Source organism: Taudactylus pleione, unplaced genomic scaffold (assembly GCF_031769625.1).
Source record: "Taudactylus pleione unplaced genomic scaffold, aTauple2 ptg000046l, whole genome shotgun sequence".
Classification (NCBI taxonomy): Eukaryota; Metazoa; Chordata; class Amphibia; order Anura; family Myobatrachidae; genus Taudactylus; species Taudactylus pleione.
Window position 1 is genome coordinate 3491286 of NW_028284448.1, and position 22567 is coordinate 3513852.

At 45.5% G+C, this 22567-nt stretch overlaps 1 protein-coding gene across 2 annotated transcripts in view; it reads right to left on the reverse strand.

Moving 5' to 3' along the window:
* The window catches only part of POPDC1 (popeye domain cAMP effector 1), a 160071-nt gene extending 138205 nt beyond the window's left edge, over positions 1-21866 (reverse strand). For both annotated transcript variants that reach the window (XM_088460436.1, XM_088460438.1), the window contains exon 1: positions 21685-21866. The gene's annotated coding sequence lies outside the window, so the exon portion shown is untranslated. The remainder of the gene's footprint in view (positions 1-21684) is intronic.
* Positions 21867-22567: the final 701 nt, after the last annotated feature.

Genomic DNA, 22567 nt, shown 5'->3' on the forward strand with positions numbered 1-22567 from the left:
TAACCCTAAGTCCCTTCGGGAGTCCCTAAACCTAACCTCCTCCCTCTCGCGGCTAAGAGGTCCCGACGCTCGGCTTACCTTCGTTCGGTATGCCGGGCGTCGGGATTTCGGCATCTGGATAATGAAAGGCGTCAGTATTTCGATGCCTATCATTAGTCCCATGCCGGGATTTCACAGTCAGGAAGACGATGGTCGGCATTTCGACTGCCAGCTTCCTGACTACATACCCCACAGGTCCCCTAACACTATCACAACTGTGCAGGCTCGGCGACACAAACTACCAGTTAGTTGGTCTTCCCCTGCTTTTAGCAATAAATAAAATAGTTAAACAGTTATATTGGAACCTTAGCGATTTAATAGCCTATTCAAAGTCTTGGTTCTGGAGCATATATGAAAATAGACTTATGGAGCATACACACGGTCAGATTTTTCTTTTGAACGATATCGTTTGAACGATTTTGCTAACGATTTACTCAATGATTTGAACGATATCTGAAGAAAAAGAACGATATCTGACAAATCTGACTGCAAACATGTCAGATATCGTTCTCTAACAAACGTGAACGCGCATCGTTCATCGTCCATCGTTCATGCTTGTACACATGAACGATTTTGTCATCAGATTTGAATGATTAAACAATTTTTAAAATAGTTACCGTTCAAATCTGATGAAAAATCTGACCGTGTGTATGCACCATAATAAAGGAACACTTTTTACAAAAGGAAGTACAATTCTTACTTACAGAAATGGTATAAAAAAAAAGGTTACAAATGTAAAACAAACAGAATTATACTCTGCTTTTTTGGGCCGGGGGGCACAGCAGGTACAGGCTTTAACTCAGAATTGATCTCCTAACATAGAAAAAAAGACTTCAATAGCTTTTATGAACAGTTTTGGTCCAGTATTCCACCCAAACCAGTACCTGTGTCTTGCTGTAGTACAGACATGCTCTCTTTGTTTTCACAAGCAGAGTGCTCAGGGCCTGATTCAGAGCCGGACGCTCTGACCAGAGTGCTCGCTCTGAATCAGGGCCCTACTACCTAAAAATGGAGCGGCCTCTTGGACGCTTGCATAGCTGTGGGTTACCACCCACAGCTTATGCGAGCGTCCATGATGATGGTCGCGATGGTCAAGACCATCGGGTTTGCGACGAGACCCTGCGGTAGGGTCTCGTGGCCGCAAGCCCTGGAGTGATTTTGGCTCTATCAGAGCCAAAATCACTCCCACTGACATCACTAGTGATGTCAGTGGGGCCGGACCCAGACGGAAGGCGTTCCCATGGGAACGCCTCCGTCTGGCAGCCACGTCTCGATGGTGACTGACAGCACGCCCCCTTTGGTGCGAGACCCGGAGCAACAGCTTGGCTGTCGCTATGTGGGTCTCGCGCATGCGCACGACGGAGCTCCCTCCGTCGTGCGCATGCGCATTAGGGCACCATCGACCCACTTGCGAGCGTCCTACGCTCGCGAGCGGGTCTGAATTAGGCCCTCAGTCCGCAATAAGCTGTCCTTATTATAGGCTTTGGCAGCCGCACTAAGGAGCTGCACAAATACTTGTGGTTGACATGACCCTGCCACAGAAGCTGCTAAACTTCCTGCACGCAGTGAGTAGGCTGCGTATGGGTCCACTGTGAATAATTTATGCACGCCCCTGCAACCGCGTTCGAAAGCACAGACAAGCCTGTGTTTGCACGACCACCCCTGCGTCACCACCCACAAACGCCATCAATGAGTGACAGGTCTGCGTACTAGCTGCGATCGCACTGCCTGGTTTGCGCACTGCGTCTTATACGTATGGTCAGATTGCAAACATCGGCCAGTAGCGTGTTAACGCAGCATTGCGAACCAACCTGAATCAGGCCCTGAGAGATTGTGACTAGACCATGGGAGACATTAAGGGACCCACTGATCTGGGTTTAATTGAAGACCCCAGACAATTGTCATTGAAGATTAATGTATGACTTCCTCACAATAAAAAAAAAATAAAAAAATGTATGTATGTGTGTATATAATATATATAAAATATATTTTACACACACACACACACACACACACACACACACACACACACACACACACACACACACACACACACACACACACACACATGGCTGCTCATGGGAGCTATTTAATCTCACCAAAGCCCTCTGTATCTTATAGCAACTTACACCACCACAGTCCACTGCATCTCACCACAACCCTCTCTTTCTTACTCCTGCCCTCTGCATCTCAGGAGAGTCACCACAACCCCCAGGGGCCCGGCCACTGGGATGTGCTGGGAAGGGCAGGAGGATCATGGATGAGAGATCTGTTTTGCAGCTACCATAGCATTATCAGCAGCATGTACCCGGGCCTGGGGCAACTGTGCATATTTCCAAGGCCTCCACCCTCCCCAGTTGTCAAACATGGCAATGAGCAATATCCTCTTTGCACAATGTACCCTGTATTTCCTGGGCTTCCTCGCCATGGTGCCCCTATCCGAGAAAAGCACTAACTTTCATGGAGGTGCCTCCTGTTCCACAAGGGCGTATGGCTGAGCGGAAACATCGAGCTGGAGAGGGAGCACTTCACGGTGGAGAAGTGGTGGACGTAGTCTGCCTGCACTTTCAGTGTAGTGATGGACATCAGTATCGATGTGTTTGTTCCAAAGGTAGTGTTTTTACCTTTTGATGGTGGTGGTCTGATGTTTGCCACCATCTAATGGAAACACACACACACACACACACACACTCTCTCTCTTTCTCTCATATTACTACTACGGTTGCAGTCTATATAAACTTGTTTAAACTTTAGGGGTATGGTCAGGGATGCCGAGAGGGGGGGGGGGGGGGGGGTGGGAGAGAGGTAGTATTTACCCGGGCATGCTAGGGGGCCTGTAGCATGCCGGCACCCATCTCAAGATTTTTCAATACCACTGCGGGTGGAGAGGGTGGGGTGTTGGGGGAGAGAAGGGGAGGTTATCCGGTCCAGTCATAGGCAGAGGGCCGATGACTGGACTGTCATTGTAGCGTATCCAGTATTCCTTCTTAGTGCGCACTGAGCACCACACAGCCGCTGCAGAGCTACGGGTCTCGCGAGATGATGACAACATCATCTCGCAAGTCTCTTCTCCAGGCTCCGGGACTGGGAACCTGGAGCAGGCAGCCCTGTGTGGGGTATATTATACTATGCACCTAGCAGCAGGCGCAGAGGGTGGGGGTAATCGCTAGCTCCCCTTGCCCAACAACCTGCTGTCAATACCGTGCGCGTTTACAGAAAGACCCCTTCAATTCGGATACCGCATGCTGATCCATTAGGAGTGGGGATGTTTGATGCCTTCCTAAAAAATATGACAGGTGGGTTAAAACTTCAAACCCCCTTTAAAGTAGTAAGGAACATTTACTCCCAGATATGGGCACAGGGTGACTTATTTGGAGGAACTATACCCTGGAGAATATTATATGGCAGTGGGACGGGAATGTATCAAAAAGTTGTAGTCAGTAAATATAAATGATCCCACTTTTCTTTTGTAGGTCTACTATAGGATACTTTATGCAGTGGTAATGGCCAGCAGCACATACTATGCAATGGCCCATTTTGAAGTGTTATAGGATACCAGTACACACCAGAGTATTCAAATGTTTATGCATAATATATTAAAACACCCCCAAAGTATTAGAGCATATTAGTACAGCAAGGCTCACTCAAAGTGCCATATAATAGAACATACAGAATACACACAATACTACAGCTGTTAAGGGTTTTGTCAAAAACCAGATATATTGTCAAAGTTTATTGCAATTCTGATTTTGGTAAATTAAATATTCAGATTGTTGTATAATATTATGCCGCACATCCACTTCCCGACCCAGGGAAGACAGTACGATTACGACATTGTAATGGTACAGTCGTTCCCCATCCCCTGCAGTGCCTACACTGAACGATCAGTCGTTCAGTGTAGGCACCCTCCCTCATCCCCGAACATGGTCAGTCTGTCCTTATCGGCAGATCGACCAGCATATTCGGACCTGCGGGAGCGTGCATCGCTGGTCGTTTCCAATATTTGCATTCCCGGTTTGTGCCCGATTAACGAGCGATTGAACGACAACAATGTCGTCATCGTTCAATCGCTCTGTTTAATCGGGTAGTGGATACCCGCCTTTAGATGTTAATAGTATGTTACTGCTATGATGATTGCGCACAGTGCTATGTATGTGTATAGTGTAATGCACAGTGCAGTGTGATGTGTAGTGTATATTTCTGAGTGTTGTGTCTGATGTGTGTAGTGTAGTACTGCTCAGTGTTTGTGTATTTGTTTAGTGTATATTGCACAGTACAGGGTATATGTGAGTTCTGTATACAGTGCTAATTATGTGTATAGTATAGAGCAATGCACATTGTTGTGTGTACAGTGTTTACTGCACAGTGCTGTGTATATGCAAACTCTGTATATTGCACAGTGCTATGTATTTTTATAGTGTAATGCACAGTACTGTGTGATATGTACTGTAGTATTGCACAGTGCTGTTTAGTGTAGTATTGCTCAGTGATTTATATCTATTAATTTAATTGATTTGTGCTCCAATAAATTGTGGTACACAGTGCCTACACTTCATATTATGCCACAGCACAGCCACGCCCCCCAACATGCTGTGGCCACACCTCCTTCAGAAGCGACCCGGGAAGTTGCAGTGTTGGGGCCCAAGATTTCTCTTGGCAGTCCTGTGTATGGTCCCATTCTAATGCCCTTTACTCATTGCCATTGGTTTAACTCTAGGACCAGTATAGCAGTGAACAGTAGTGAGTGGAGAATAGGGACATTGGGAGCCAGCGCTGGCACTGCAGGTGTATTACTCCTCCCTGTCTGCAGCTCTCGGACTCCGCAACCTCACTGGGCATTGATCACTTGATGGTCCTGCGACAGGGTGCCACATGCATATACTATAGCGGTTACAAACAAATGAGTATTTGGAACTATGAGTCAGTATGTAAGTGCTCACCATTTTTTCCCTCATATATTTCCCACGAGTGGGTTCTCTAGATATCTGTGCCGTTCGCATAATTAGGCACGCCTGCGTTCGGATCTCCACTCCCCCGTTTTTAAGCACCTTCCCCTGTTACCACCCACAAACGCCTCATTCTGTCACTCAAACTACCGACCTGGCTGTGTTCAAGGAGAGAGAAATTTCTGATTGTAGCGGCTGGTTTGCGCACGCGCATTGCGAACTTTACGCATGCGCAGTATAGCGAACATCGGTGGCGTACGACCGTGCGGCCGCAACGACAGACTCTGAATGAAGTCCTATATATCTGTGCTCAGAGACGATTTATCTGAGTAGTGGAGGATTATTTGGAGCGGGCATATAATACCCCTTTTACACCAAAGTCCCCATGTCTGACCCGGGATTTGGAACACGTTTCCAACCCGGATCAAACCCGGGACAACCCCCTTTTACACTGCGGCGCCGACCCAGGCTATGCCCGAGTCGGCACCATTCACACCTGACCCGGGTCAGCACTGACCCGGCTGTCCGGCGAAGGTGACCAGGGCTTTTTCCCACTCCCTCCCCGTCCGCGACCTACTTACCTTATCCTGCAGCGGTCCGGAGGCAGGGAGAGCAGGTGGGGTGCGCTGCTTCGTGCCGCTCGGGTAGGCGCTGCTTGCAGTGGCCGCTTGGAGATGATGTCATCTCCAAGCGCCACTGAAGCCGGCCAATCAGGTGGCATGCGGCGCGACCCAGGTCATCGTGAGCCGGGCCGCGCAGTTTACATTGCAGGGTGACACGGGTACAACCCGTGCTCAACCCTGCAATCAAGCAGGGTTGGATCCCCGGGTCACTGGACCCGGGTTGATCCGTTTACACTGACTAAAATCCAGGGGTTATGCGCGTTCACGTGCATCAACCCGGGATATTTCAGTCGGTGTAAAAGGGGTATAAGGAGAAAATAATAGTAAGCTTTTTATTCCTCTACAAGCTGGACTTTAATTGTGCAGTTCAGGCTGCTGTTTCAAACTTTCACATACAAGAGACTTTGGGGACTATGGACCTCATTCAGAGTCGGTCGAAGCGGCCGCACGGTCGTACGGGAAAAGGGGCCGGATATTCAAATGATTCCCTCGCAAGTTGCGTCCCAAAGTTCGGATCGGTAGCTGGCCGACCAAGGGGAGGAAGCGGTCGGAATTCAAAAAATTATGCCCCCTTCTCGTACGCACTGCACGTCATCTCCGGGCATATAAGGATTAATCGAGACCATCGGGAACCATCGAAACTGGTCGTAGAGCTTAAGGTTGACCATACCCTCTCTTAAGCTCTACGATCATGTCAGTGTAAAAACCTCCCATGTCACATGTGCCATGACGCTACTTTGTTAATTATGCACTCCCATAAACCGTATGCACTCCCATAAAACGCCGTTCGCATAATTAGGCACGCCTGCGTTCGGATCTCCACTCCCCCGTTTTTAAGCACCTTCCCCTGTTACCACCCACAAACGCCTCATTCTGTCATTCAAACTACCGACCTGGCTGTGTTCAAGGAGAGAGAAATTTCTGATTGTAGTGGCTAGTTTGCGCACGCGCATTGCGAACTTTACGCATGCGCAGTATAGCGAACATCGGTGGCGTACGACCGTGCGGCCGCAACGACAGACTCTGAATGAGGTCCTATATATCAAGACATTTTTTACATATAATTATGTAGAAGCTGCAGTTTCTGCATAATTTTATGTATCGATCCAATGTACTAATAGCACAATACAGGAGACTTCACAGAAATCTGCTGGGGACTACGATCTGAACCCTAACCCTATGTACTAAACTCCAAAAAGTGAAGCTTTTCGGAATTTAGCCATGGTAGTTTACACCATCTTCAGCTGGTGTAAACTACGGTTTTCCACAGCGTCAGCTTTCCTACGTAAACTATGGAAGCTTACGCTGTGGGCATGCGCAGTGTCAGCTTCCCCTGGGGAAATCTTTCACTTCTGTGAAAGACTTCTCCAAAATGCTGGGGATATAACTCGCAGGGACAGCGGTTACCGCACCCGCTGTCCCTGCGAGATCCCGACAGTACATATAGTGATATTTTCACAAAAAATTTAAATATTCACGGCGAGTTGGAACGTTATTAATCGCGCCAGTACTACGATTATAATTACATAGGCCCCTTTTGTATCAAAAGTTACAATTTCTTGCTGACACAGTATCTCTTTTTAGTTCTCAAGCCATTAGAAATATCTTTCTTTGAAAAAAAAAAAAAACCAGGCTATTACAATTGAATGTTTTTATATATTGTTTCATATATTGTTGTGATTTAGTTCTTTATTTATTATTAAATAAAATTTTATATTGGCATATTTGTGAATTACTTGGTGTTTAGATATACCTACTGCGCTGTTGTACTGTGTATCACTTTTAAAAAATAAAGTAACCCTATAAAACAAATTATGCTTCTGAACGGTATGCAGTCGGGAAGCCGGCGGACCTAATCCCGACAGCCGGCTTCCCGACTGTCATATCCCGGCAAGGGCCTAAAGACAGGCATCGATATGCCGTCACCTGTCATTAGACATATGCCGGGAGCCCGACGCCCGGCATCCCGATCGAAGGGACGCCAAGCACGGATAGCTGCGGGAGGGTGTGGGGGGGGGAGGGTTAGGGTTCCCGGGGGGGACTTAGGGTTAGGCAGGGAGGTTAAGTTTAAGCTAGGGGAAGGGGGGGGTAAGCATTAGGCACCCCCGGGGGGGACTTAGGGTTAGGCTAGGGGAAGGGGGGGTTAGGTTTAGGCACTGAGGGGGAAGGTTAGGGTTAGGCACCCCTAAGGAAGGGTAAATCATACAGATTCCTTCTGAACACTAGGACCTCTCACCACTAAATAAAGAGTATTGTGCTGCCTAAGGGTTAACATTTACCATCATCCTCTGACGAAACCACCAGCCAAGGGGCGGAGAAACGCGTTAGTGACTCATTTCCCAGTTATACGCAATCTAGCGGAGATACCAGCGGCAGCACGAAGGACACGACACTGCCACCGAGCTGGACACTAGGTTTGGAGAAGCACCACAATGCACCACGAACTTTAGCAGCTTCCTGTTCCGGGAATGCAGGCTCACACACGGACTAGGCTTCTGATCACAGATACAGAGGCAAGAAGCAAGGGGCCTGTGTGGAGGAGTCAGTAGCATTACAACAATGCGGAGGGGATTAACATTTGGCACAAGCGGGAGATATCCATCTGAACACAGGAATACTGATATCTGCTGTACCTGGATAAGGTAATCCATCCCACCGAGATTGGTGTTAGAGATTTAGGACCTCATTCAGACCCGCTCGCAAAATACGAGCGCTCGCTCTGAATGAGGGCGGCCACTTCCATTTTCTGAGCCGGCCTCCTGGCCGCTCGCTAGGCTGTGGGTTACCAACCACAGCTTAAACGAGTGACCAGGATGATGCCCCGAAAGCCACAAGGAGCTTTCGGCTCTAATAGAGCCGGAAGTGCTCCCACTGGTGATGTCAGTGGGGCCGCCGACAAACGGCAAGCGTTCGCTTGGGAACGCCTCAGTTTGTGAAACCACCCCCTCGCCACGCCTACAAAATGAGGTGAGCTGTCGATCAACAAAGACAGCCGCCCCTTTTGAGGTGAGCCCCGGAGCGAGAGAATTTCTCTCTCGCTCCGGGGCTTGCGCACGCACAAACATCAACCCTCTTGCGAGCGCTCAAGCGCGTGCGAGCAGGTCTGAATGAGGTCCTTAAAGTGGTAACTAAGTGCTTATACATCTTCATGATTATCATGGACATGATTATGCTTATGACTATTTGTGACTATTTTTACAACTAACAAATGACACTAACAATACTGCTTGTTGCCTGTGATATATATTTTCCCAGGTTGCTCTCCTAAAGTGCTGCTATAACAAATGTAGACTGTTGGTGCTTATAACTACTAATACTGACTTGCTGCTACAAAGGACTAATATCCAACAGAACAGCTTTTTTCACTTTTCGCAATCGCGCCCAGCACTTTGGTCGGGGTTAGCTGATTTACGCGGCTAAACCGTACCACTGTGGCCGCGATTAGAGCGAAAGCTGAAACAATTGAATAGCGGCCCGCGATCTACCGTCACTTTAGACGGGAGATCCGGGCCACGAAAACAATTGAATTCTGCCCTCTGACTGAGGGGAATCTAGGGAACTCCCTGTTCTAATCTTGCACAAATTATACTAACAATCTCTGTTGATTGAGGAGCATCAAAACAGTAAAGTGTCATTCATTTCAATGGTCCATTCAAAATATTATAGAAATCCCTTCAATTGAAATGCCACACTGAAATACATTTTGAGTTTGCCCAAAATAGAAGTCAAGCACAGCATTTTATTGCAAATGGTTAGGCGGCCTAAGCCAGACCTCACTAACTAAACCTTGACCTAATCAGTTCTCAATCATTTTAAATGGAAAGCTAAAAATACAAATAAAAACGTAGAAAACAAATTATATAATATATAGGTGTATGCAATTACTTTGGAAAAGGCATAGTTATTGACTGGTTGCTCACCGATCCATAGCCACACATTTTTCATATTGCTGTGGAATATGTGAGTCATGAAACGGTTGTCCTGTACGGTAGTATTTGGAAAGCCCAAAGCTCAAACAGAAAAACAAGCCTCTATTTATTATCAGAGTCTGCTTTCACTCTGCAATACATGAAATTGTTTCCACAGCATTCCCCGTGCACTCAGGGTAATAAAACAATACATCAAAAACACAAAACATTGCAGATCTATAAAAAAAAAGTTCAAACTAAATATTATTTTAAAGTTTGCTGAACTTAAAACTGGGGTTTCCAATGTTAATTTAAAATGTTGGATAATAGTTCCTACGTGGACAACATCATCACCTTCATTTCAAAGGGTCAGGTCACACAGGAGCTTTACAATGCCATATTTTTACAATCAGGATCCAACTGCATTCTAAGAGATGATTCAATTGTTTGAGAGTATTCCCATATATCTAAAGTGGCTGGGAGCTAATTCAATTATTTGTGCCACCAGTCCTGCGCTGGTTGCGATGGCCGCATTCTCACACCCTAATGCACGGGATTAGCCGCGTTTAGCAGCTTCTAGTGTGCTAAGTGCTGCTCGCGTAGAAGTTTAGGCAAGCCCGGCACTCATGGCCAGCCCCAAACCCCTTCTTTCTGCGCATTTCTTCTCACATCGCAGGAAGGTGCAAGCGCAATTCCACAGTAAGAGCAGACTCTGGGCTGGTCACGCAAAACAACGTGAATTAGCTCCCGGTCACTTTAGACGGGAGCTAATTCTCTTAAACAATCGAACTGCCCCAGAGACAAGAATCTTTCCATGACAGACTAAAGGCTCATACACACTAGACGATTTTTATGAGCGATAACGATATCGTTCAACGATATATTGTTCATATCGTCCAGTCTGTATGAACGGAAATTGTTGCGCGCTCTTGCGGGTCGAGTGACAAATATCAGGAGTAGATGGATTTGGACCTGAATTTATTCTATAATTGAAAAAAATAATTATAACTAATGCATGCAAATAAAATGCAGTGTAGTGCAAAATAAATCTCAAGAATGCAATGGCACAACTAGGAGTTTGATCTTGTACAGGCATAGCAGCTTAGTATACATACAGTGCATCCGGAAAGTATTCACAACGCTTCACTTTTTCCCACATATGGTTATGCTACAGCCTTAGGGCCTGATTCAGACCCACTCGCGAGCGGCTGTCGGCTTGCAAGTGGGTCGATGGTGTGTACTGCGCATGCGCACGACGGAGGGAGCTGCGTTGTGCGCATGCGCAAGACGCGACGAGCGAAGGACTTTCCTACGCTCGTTGTGTCTGATCAAAGGGGGCGTGCTGTCGATGTTGATTGACAGCAAACCCCCTTTGGTGGGCGTGCCGGGGGCGTGCCTGCCAGACGGAGGCGTTCCCAAGGGAACGCCTACCGTCAGAAGTCGGCCCCACTGACATCACTAGTGATGTCAGTGGGGGTGATTTTGGCTCTGATAGAGCCAAAATCACTCCTGGCCCTGCGGTTGAAAAACTCAACCGCAGGCTTCTGTTCGCACTGGCGATGGTCGCGATGGTCAAGACCATCGCGACCATCATCCTGCACGCTCGTATAGGCTGTGGGTGGTGACCCACAGCTATACGAGCGTCCAGGAGGACGCTCCATACTTATGGAGGTGGGCCCTGATTCAGCATCCGGCTCTGAATCAGGGCCTTAGTCCAAAATGGAATAAATTCATTTTTGTCCTCAAATTTCTACACACAATACCCCATAATGACAACGTGTAAAAAGTTTTTTGCGATTTTTGCAAATTTAATAAAAAAAAAAAAAAACCTAAGAAATCACACGTACAGAAGCATTCACAGCCTTTGCTCAATACTTTGTTGACGCACCTTTGGCAGCAATTACAGCCTCAAATCTTTTTGAATATGATGCCACAAGCTTGGCACACCTATGTTTGGGCAGTTTTGCCCATTCCTCATTGTAGCACCTCCCAAGCTATATGAGGTTGGATGGGAAGTGTCGGTGCACAGCCATTTTCAGATCTCTCCAGAGATGTTCAATCGGATTCAAGTCTGGGCTCTTGCTGGGCCACTCAAGGACATTAACAGAGTTGTCCTGAAGCCACTCCTTTGATATCTTGGCTGTGTGCTTAAGGTTGTTGTCCTGCTGAAAGATGAACAGTCGCCCAAGTCTGAGGTCAAGAGCGCTCTAGAGTACATTGCTGCATTCATCTTTCCCTCTATCCCGACTAGTCTCCCAGTTCCTGCCGCAGGGAAACATCCCCACAGCATGATGCTGCCACCACCATGCTTCACTGTATGGATTGTATTGGCCTGGTGATGAGCGTTGCCTGGTTTGCTCTAAACATAACGCCTGGCATTCACGCCAAAGAGTTCAATCTTCGTCTCATCAGACCAGAGAGTCCTTCAGGTGCATTTTGGCAAACTCCAGGTGGGCTGCCATGTGCTTTTTAGTAAGGAGTGGCTTCCGTCTGTCCACTCTACCAAACAGGCCTGATTGGTGCAGAGATGGTTGTCCTTCTGGAAGGTTCTACTCTCTCCACAGAGGAATGCTGTAGCTCTGACAGAGTGATCATCGGGTTCTTGGTCACCTCCCTGACTAGGGCCCTTCTCCCCTGATCGCTCAGTTTAGACGGCCGGCCAACTCTAGGAAGAGTCCTGGTGGTTCCGAACTTCTTCCATTTACGGATGATGGAGGCCACTGTGCTCATTGGGACCTTCAAAGCAGCAGATATTTTTCTGTACCCTTCCCCAGATTTGTGCCTCGAGATAATCCTGTCTCGGAGGTCTACAGACAATTCCTTGGACTTCATGCTTGGTTTGTGCTCCGTCATACATTGTCAAGTGTGGGACTTTATACACACAAGTGTATGCCTTTCAAAATAATGTCTAATCAACTGAATTTACCACAGGTGTAGGAACATCTCAAGGATGATCAGTGGAAACAGGATGCACCTGAGCTAAATTTTGAGCTTCACGGCAAAGGCCGTGAATACTTATGTACATGTGAGTTCTTAGTGGGGTTTTTTTTTATTGAATTTGCAAAAATCTCAATAAAACTTTATACACGTTGTCATTATGGGGTATTGTGTGTAGAATTTTGAAGAAAAAAAATGAATTTATTCCATTTTGGAATAGGGCTGTAACATAACATAAAAAGTGAAGCATTGTGAATATTTTCCGGATGCAATGTACATGGTAGTACAGGTTGAGTCTCCCATATCCAAAATGCTTGGGACCAGGGGTATTTTGGATATACGTATTTTGGAATATTTGCATAAAATAATGAAATATCTTGGGAATGGGACCCCAATATACACACAGAATGCATTTATGTGTTATATACACCTTATACACAAAGCCTGAAGGTAATTTAATACTATATTTTTAATAATTTTGCACATCAAAAAGTTTGTATACATACATGATATTCATTTATGTTTCTTATACACCTTATACACACAGCCTGCAGGTTATTTTATACTATATTTTTAATAATTTGTGCTTTAAACAAAATTTGTGTACATTGAACCATCAGAAAGCAAAGGTTTCACTTTCTCAGTCATGCTAAAAATATTCTGTATTTCGGAATATTTGGATATGGGGGACTCAACCTGTAATATGAAAAAAAGAAGCAGCACATCATATCCTGGTTAGTATGGTTGCTCTTCTAGAAACATGAAATTGAGCTGACATCTACAGAGTTCAAGATCATCATAGCCACACACATACTGTAGCATTTAGAGACTTGTAAATGATTTTCATAAGAAGTTTACGTCCACAAAAACATGTCTATTAAATAATTTCACCATTACAAACAATTTATACATAGCTGATTGCCAGCATCGTCAAGTGCGTACACAGTTGCTGATGCCGGGAGTGATGGCGCGACAGCGGGGGCCATGCTGCATTCGGCAGCATGGCCCCCGCTAATGATATCGCCCATGCCTGATGTGGACGATGACTAGTGTGTACCCGGCATAAGTTTCAGAATAATGTCAGCACCAAACAACCCCCAGAAGTGATGGAAAAAAATCAAAAGACTAGTAACAATTATACTGTTCATTTCATTGAAGACTTTTTTTTTGGAAGAATGAATAAAATTAAATATTTCTGCTGCTCTAAAGCAAATTTTTAGACTTATTTTCTCTCATTCTGCCAAAATAATAATAGTTTGCCAGAATGAATGCACGCACACTAAACAGCTGCAGTCAGATATGAGGATATATCCAAGTAGTGAAGTGTTGCATACCTTTCTAGGTAACAGAACAATCTATAGAAAAGTGCTCTGGTCTGCATCCAACAGCTGTCAAAGACACAGTTTCCAACTATAGTTTATACTATACTCTAGGAGAGGTCTTTCTTAAAATGGAACTAAAGCAGTTTATATTATTAACAGGATATGTTGCAGTTAAGAGTGAAATGGACTGCCGTTCTTTGCATTCATCAGAAAATGAATCAGTTGTTGTCCAGTGCATGGTGCCATGTGCTGTCACTTCTGTGACAGTTTGTCCCACATCCTTAAGTTGGCCACACATTTAAAAGATTATCTAGAACACCGGGCCTACCCTTCAAGCTATGTGGGGAGAACACTAGGTCTGTACTCTAATCAAGAGGGGAGTACATCTGGACCAGCCTCAGCAGGACATTAATCTGTAATTTTCCACTGCATGCTGCACTTCTGTGAGAAGCTCACTGCAGGGCCGCAACTAGGGGGGGGCTGGAGGTGCACGTGCACCGGGTGAGCCGCTGTACCTGGTGCCAGTGACCTCCAGCCCGGCGCTGCAGAGAGGCTCCAAGCCGGACGCCCGCTGGTAATATTTATTACCAGCGGGCGCCCGGCTCCTTCTCTGCAGCGACGCGGTGGAGCTGGAGCCGGAGGCTGGAGTTCTCTCCCGAACTCCAGCTTCCGGCTCTCCCCACGGGCACTATGGGGGAGACGTCATGACATCTCCCCCATAGTTCCAAGGAGCAGCCGGCGGACCGGACGCAACGCTGGACGCAGGAGCGGGGTTCAAGGTAAGTATTTTTTTTTTTAATAAGCTGCACTACAGGGGCATTATTATTGGGGCAGGGGCATTACCACAGGGGCATTACTATGGGGGCATAGGCAATAAGGGGCATTACTAATGGGGCATGAGCACTACAGGGGCATTACTATTGGGGCATGGGCACTACAGGGGCATTACCACAGGGGCATTACTGTGGGGGCATGAGCACTACAGGGGCATTACTGTAAGGGCACTACAGGGATATTACTATGGGGGCATGGGCAATACAGGGGCATTACTATGAGAGCATGGGCACTACAGGGGCATTACTATGAGAGCATGGGCACTACAGGGGCATTAATATGGGAGCATGGGCACTACAGGGGCATTACTGTATGGTGGGCACTACAGGGGCATTACTATGGGGGTATTAACATATGGGCATTACTATGGGGGCATTACAATATGGGCACTACTGCAGGGGGAATTACATGGGGGGCGCCAAATTACTGTCTTGCCCCTGGTGACAAAAATCCTAGTTTCGGCCCTGCTCACTGTAACTATGTAGTGCGTCCTAGAGGTCTGCTGTATCTGGTGCTTTTAAGAGCAGGATGAGCAAGTCATTGAAGTGTTGATGCAGAGGGTATCCTGTTAGCTCCCTGTTCATTCTACCCTTGCAAGCCTCATTTCCATGTATTGCTTAATTGCACATTGCAACCAATGTAGTGCGTCCAACATGGCTGCCTCACCTGGTACACGGCGTAGAGTGAAAAATTCAATGCTCTGATGAACTTGCAAGGATCTCGCTTAGCATTTTGAGGTCTCCCATTATGTGTCATCGATTCCAGGCATTGCCTATCCTGTCCAGTGTGATCCTATGTAGTGTGCCTAAAATGGCTGCCACACCTTTGCATTATCTCCAGTCTCTTCTGCTCTACATGCAAATACTAACCTCCCTAGTATGTTCATAGTTTCTGTACTGTTTTTGAGATTAAAACGTCTATATCATGTTTTTACGGGATGTAGTTATGGTCTCAATACAGACATCCGAATTCCAGCAAGGGACTTAAGATAGGCGTCGAAGTACTGAAGCCTATCTTAATCCCGACACCGGAACGCCAGACCGAATGAGGAAAGTCCGGGGTGCCCCTGGCTAAAGCTGCAGGGGGGGGGGTGTTAGGTTTAGGGAGCATAGCGGGGTTAGGTTTTTTTGTTTTTTGGGGGGTTGGGGAGTGGGGTGGAGAGGGGTATGGTACGCACCTTCCCTGTTGGGATCTTCTCCCTCCGGGCTACTAGCATCGGGATATGAACCGGTGGCTATTCAGCTGCCAGAACTTCATTCCCATTCCGTTTTTACTACCTGTTAAGCTCCTTGAGCCCTCTTGGAGATTCTTATAACCATCTTCAGATTGTGTAAGCTACTTTATAACTAATCTTTAGAACCAGCCAACTTGTTGACTGGTTGCAACAAAAATCTGGTAGTGTACGGAAGCAAATGACAATCATCCGTTTGCTTCCCAATGCTGTTAAACAGACGAAAACAGCCCTCCAGACAAGTTGGTTAAATCTGTTTGAACTACCATTTTTGTCCCTTTTCCAGCGTTTGGAAGCAAACGGACAATTGTCATTTGCTCACGTACACTACCAGATATTCGTTCCTACAAGCCATCTAGTTGGCTGGTTGTAAAGATAATCTTTAGATGTGTGGCTGGCTTTAGGGGCCTATGTATCAAGATTTTTTTTCATAAAACTATGTAGAAGCTGCAGTTTCTGTATAATTTTATGTATTGCACCTATTTACTAAAAGAACAATGCAGGAGATTTCACAGAAATCTCCAGCAAAGTGCTAATTAGCACTACAGATCTCAGGACTCAGAACTCAGGAGCCAGTAGTGAGCGCTCAACATTTTTTCCTCATATATTTCCCACAAATGGGTTCTCTGGATATCTATGCTCAGAGAGGCTTTATTTGAGTAGTGGTGGATTATTTGGAGCGGCATATGAGACAATAATAGGAAGCTTTTTATTCCACTACAAGATGGACTTTAATTGTGCAGTTCAGGCTGCTGTTTCAAACTTTCACATACAAGAGACTTTGGGGCATATGTATCAAGCAATTTTTTTTACATAAAATTATGCAGAAACTGCAGTTTCTGAATGATTTTATGTATCGATCCTATGTACTTTTAAAAGCACAATACAGGAGATTTCACAAAAATCTCCTGCAAAGTGCTACTTTGCACTGCAGATACAGGCCCCATTATTATTGAAGGGGACTACAATCTGACCCCTATGTACCAAACGCCAAAAAGCAAAGCTGTTCTGAGTTTGTCCCCGCTTTCAATTTTTCTCTCTTGCAGCCACTGGCCGGCTCTGGAAACTGACGCTGTGCGCATGCGCAGTGTCAGCTTTCACAGGAGAAGTCTTTCACAAACGTGAAAGACATTTGCCAGAGATAAAACAAGCAGGGACAGCAATTATGGCAACTGCTGTGCCTGCGAATTCTCCTTTGTACATAGCAGGGATATTTTCATCAAATAGTAAAATATCCCCTGCGATATGGATACTTAATAATAGCTGCAGTTCCGCAATTATTAGTACATAGACCCCCTTAGTCACTCACTTTAATCACTGAACAGATAAAGCTGATAATAACAAGGTCTATTTTTTTCCATTACATATTACACTTTTACAAAACCAGAGTTAACTATTGATACCTTTATACAACTGTCTTTGGTGTCTGATTATAAGGTACAACTTTACCGCTATCCATTACAATTTTGAATCAGGGAGAGGTTTCAATAGTGACTTCATTCTGTATAAAACACCCATATAAGTGTTGTTATTTTCACACTTTACTTGAAATTTGTGTCTGTAATTTTCTGTTTGTGAGAATACAAATTATTGTATAAATTGAGTATTTATATAAATTATAGAAGCTGAAGGCTGGAAATGCTCATCAATATTGGAGCTTCCATTACCCGATATTTAAGCTTCAGCTAGCAAAATGGCGGTACTGTAGGTCTTCCCTATGATGTCACGCAGCCAGGGGTGGGTTGTTTTATATGATTTATTTTATTAAGATGTAATTAAGAACAAAGGCCCTCATTCAGAGCCGCTCGTTAGCGGCAGTACGCTCGTTCCGAGCGATGTTTGCACATCTGCGCATGCGTACGGTTTTTAGTACGCATGCGCGAACCAGTCAGTGCGGTCAAAAATCGTTGGTACGCAATATAGCGAGTGCCTGCTATTTTGAGTGACAGAATGAGGCGTATGTGGGTGGTAACAGGGGAAGGTGCTTGAAAACGGGGAGTGGAGATCCGAACGCAGGCGTGCTTAAAGGTCAAAACGGGCGTTTTATGGGTGTGTATATTTAAAACAGCAGCGTCATTGTTCACGTCACTGGGTTATTTTATAGCCAGAACTGTTCGCAAATTTGTGGTAGCAAACACCAACCACAAGAATAGCGAGCAGTTCATACGCTGGTCGATGTACTCGATTAATCTAATAAATAGCGGACATGACGTAGGATGCGAGCGGCCAGGGGGCGTTTTTAACAAATAAACGAGCGTATGTTTTGCTCGCTCGTTCAGACTTAGAGGTGTGAACAGACTACAATGTGCGTACGGATCATTTGAATAGCCACCCCTTGTTTTTAAACGAACGACCGCAAATAGCGAACGGCTCTGAATGAGGGCCAAAGACCACAAGTACTAGTAGGAGTATACCGCATTTTCTATAACATATATTCTTTATTAAATCCACAAGCCCTGGTGAAAATGAAAAAAAATATATTTTTGCCTACAAAACCTAACACTTGCACCTATGGGTCTGACTTTATGGGGCCTATGTATCTAGCTGTTTTTTTACATAAAATTATGCAGAAACTGCAGTTTCTGCATAATATTATGTATTATTCCTATGTACTAATAGCACAATGCAGGAGATTTCAAAGAACTCTCCGGCAAATTGGTAATTAGCGCTTCAGATCGCTGTCCCTATTATTATCAAAGGGGTCTACGATCTGACCCCTATGTACTAAACTCTAAAAAGGGAAGCTCTTCGGAGTATGGCCCCAGTAGTTTACACCATCTTCAGATTGTGTAAGCTGCTTTAAGCCTGTGGAGGCTCCAGGAACAGGAGAGAAATCTTTCGATCTCTTTCTCGAAGCCCCCGGCCGGCTCTGGAAGCTGACACTGCGCAGTGTCAGCTTCCACAGGAGAAGTCTTTCACAATATATATCACAATATATATCACAAGATGGCTCCTATGTATCAAAGCTTGATTAGAGAGAAAATTGTGAGACATAAATCACCACCCAATCAGCTTCTAACTTACATTTTATATGCTGTGTTTGAAAATTGACAGTAAAGGTGGGTACACACTATAGCGATATATCTGCAGATCGAGTGATCTGCAGATAATGGTCGTTCATACACACTGAACGACCATCATCTGCTTGCTGCAGCGGGTCGGGCCGGCCTGGGTAGGGGGGAGTGGCCTAATCGCAGAACTCATGGCCACACCCCCTTTAAAAAAACACATTTGCGGCGCTGGTGAGGGGGGGCGCTGTGTGCCCCTAGCCCGGCCAATGGGAGGCGGGATCAGTGTGATCGCTCCCCCCATTTGGCATAGGAGACTCTCCGGCTGCTGCTTTAGCAGCCTCGGACAGTCTCCCAGTGCAGTCCAGCACACAGCAGCATGTGCTGGGCTGCTGTGACCTAAGAGGGATGGGGAGCAGTGCCGGACCCGGGTACTTAGTACCCACTCGAGGCTCAACCCCCTCTTGGCGCCCCTGTGTACGGGCGATCGGCTGATCGCCCGTACACACTTGCCGATGGACAGATAGGTCTGCAGACATATCTGTTCATTGGCTGTGCAGCACAACCAATGCGATAGGTCTGTGAACGACGTTGTTCACATACATTTCGTCTGTACACACTGGCCGACGGGGGCACGATATATTGGCCAATCAATTGATCAGCCAATATATCGACCAGTGTGTACCCAGCATTAGGAGATTGTTAGTTAATACCTTTTCTCTCACAATTTTATCTCTCATCAAGCTTTATACATAGGCCCCTATATCATATTTTAATGCTGTGTGAATAATACAAATAAATTAAGGTGATTTAGAAATCTACTACATATTACTTTGTATTTGGAGACTGAATACTAGACCAGGAAGAACACCATTTCTAGGTAAAGAAGTTTAAAAAGAGGAATCCTGTAAAGGCTCCCATACATCAGCAATTGATTGCCGCAATCGATTGAAAAAGGGAAATATTTTTATACATAATCGATTGCAAATCGCTGATGTATGGGGGCCTTTAGTTAATTGGCGTTGAGCTCAACAAGCCTGATACAAATTAGCACGATCATTACAAATGTACTTTAGCATTGATTAAGGCAATGTTTGCACCAGAGTCTGGGAATTACTTCTCATAACAAAAGTAAACGCAAAGACCATCTTTGTCCTGCATGTTTGGCAAGTCCTACAAACAAAACGCAGCAGCAGCAGCAGCAGCAGCAGCAGCAGGCTTGTGGAATATAATAGAGGAAATACAGAACAGCGTGTGCCCAATCAGTTACAGTGAGCAATAACCCAATAAATAAAAAACATGATCACTAAGACAATAACCAATGTTACAAAAAGAAGCACTACTTACAGTTGAGCATTATATTAAAATTCATAACTATAATCATATATAACCTATAGCTGCTGCATGCATTTTACACAGAAAAATATAGGGTTTAAATAATATCACATGAAATGTAGGTAGGCAATACAGTACGTACATTACCTTTGTAACTGACAAATTAATGTCATCATATTTCACAACTAATTCAATAACAATTTGTTTAACTGTATGTTTTATTTAATAGAGAGAGGTTTATAGTCCACTGACAGCAAGCAGGACATTTTTTTCTTCGTTACCAATTTCTGAAACACTAATTAGGGTATATGTACTAATAATCACAGAACTATCCCTCGGACTGCACATGAGCGGCGCCCATTGCCGGCGGAGGGATCTTCCAGATCGATCCCTCCGCCGGCTGAAATGCGGATAAGTGCCCATAGGACACAGCGGCTAACACTATCTTCAGATAGCGTTAGCTGCTGGGGTCAATATCGGGATTGTTTCGCATTCCCGTTATTGATAAATTTTGCAGCATCGCATCCCCCATAGAAACCTATGGGGGAGGCAGCTGCCGGCGGCAATGGAGGGATTGCAGCAGGTATCGGAGATACCTGCTGCGGTCCCTCTTTCATACATCCGGGGATACTAAGTATTTGAGGTAAACCCCCGAAAACAGGTGTTTTCGGGGAATTTACCTCAAATGTACTTTGATAAATGGGCCCCTTAAATCACTAGCTCAGTAGTTAATGCCACCTGGGCTGGAGCAATGACAGATTTTAAATCCAAATAAATAAAATACAAATACTTTAGTAGTGCACTGCCAATAGGTTGGAACAAAGGTTTGCACCTACATGTAGCAATTATTATATAGAAGTTAAAGGTTGCTAATGCCTAGATTATTAATTCCTTTTACAACCTAATGTAATAATAATCAGTTTTATTTATTTTACAACCTGATATAAAGTGAAAGTTACATTGTGTAATTGTAAAAGGAAAGTTTGCAGAACCTTTACCAGATCGCTTTAAATATTCATTAAAGCCAGCATCGTGTCATGTTCCTGACGGGCTGTGGAGTGGATCTGTCACACACCCTGCCTCCCCCCCGTGCACTTGTCAGTAGCGGTGCATGGCCATCCCTACTTGTCAGCGAGACCAGGCTACAAGTGAAGCCTGCAGACCCGCCAGAGGTAGATGTACAGCTGTCACTATATACAGGATTATACATTATATATAGCGTCTCATCGAACACCTGCTGTGGTAAACAATAAAGAGGAACAGTTCCCTCAGGGAAAACATACGGCGGCCGGAGAATAACAGAGGTGTCAGGTCTCCACTCTCTGCCATCAAGTCACAATGATGGTGACAAGAACGTACAAGCTGAGATCGTGGTGGCCAACAGCGGTGAGCAGGCAGTGTGGCCGGCACCGGACCCCGGAGGTCACTCAGCTGCTGGGAAGTTTAGTGTGAGCGGACATGTAAGACCGGAGCCCCAGCTCACCCTCTCCCGTCCCCTTACCTGGCTGTGCAGAGCGGGCTCCCGGGAAAGTTTCTGAGGAGCTGCTGTGCTGAGCGGCCGGCTAGGAGATGTTACTAAAATGGGCATCCAGAGGGGAGGCTGCTGCACTCAGCCCTTCCCAACAGCGCCCGCCCGCAGCAGACTCTGACTACTGGAGACTGACACACGGGGGAGGGGGGGAGGAGGAGGGGAGACAGACAGGGACAGCGGCAGGCAGGGGGTGCATAAGACACAGTGCTGCTGGGATAACACTAATTACATATGTGAGATGAAATAATATGTATTAGAAGTTTCCATAGAGCGTAGTTTCTATAGTGGTTAATAGTTATTGAATACAGGCACATTCTTCTGTTTAGCAATTACAATTTGTTTTGTACTTTTTAACTGTTGTCCAAGTCATAAAATATGAATCTGTCATTATATATTTGCAGCAGGGGCTGGCTGGCAACGTTCAGCCTGGGGGCAGGCACAAGTAAGTGTCCCGGTATTTCCACCAGTGCATTGCAATAGGGAAAGACACATGATAGCTTCTGTAGGTAAGGTTTGTCTAATGTGGGTGTGCTTTAAATAACCAATGAAATATATAAAAAAAATGGTACTTGTGTACTTTATGGACTCATTGAAGAGAGAACCCAAGTGTCCTACACTCATTATTATTATCAATCATGGTAATGTCTAAATCCCCTTCACGTAGTGAACCCTGACGTCATCAGCCAGTGTCCAGCGTCATTTCATACTATCCAAGTGGGCATAATCGGGGAAAATAACTTTGTGGCGAACCACCGAGCCAGAAGCGGGGCGAGCGGACAACTTTCTTCTTTAGGTGGGGACAACTTTCAGTACTACGTAAAGTACACAAGTAGCATTTAAAACATTTATTGGG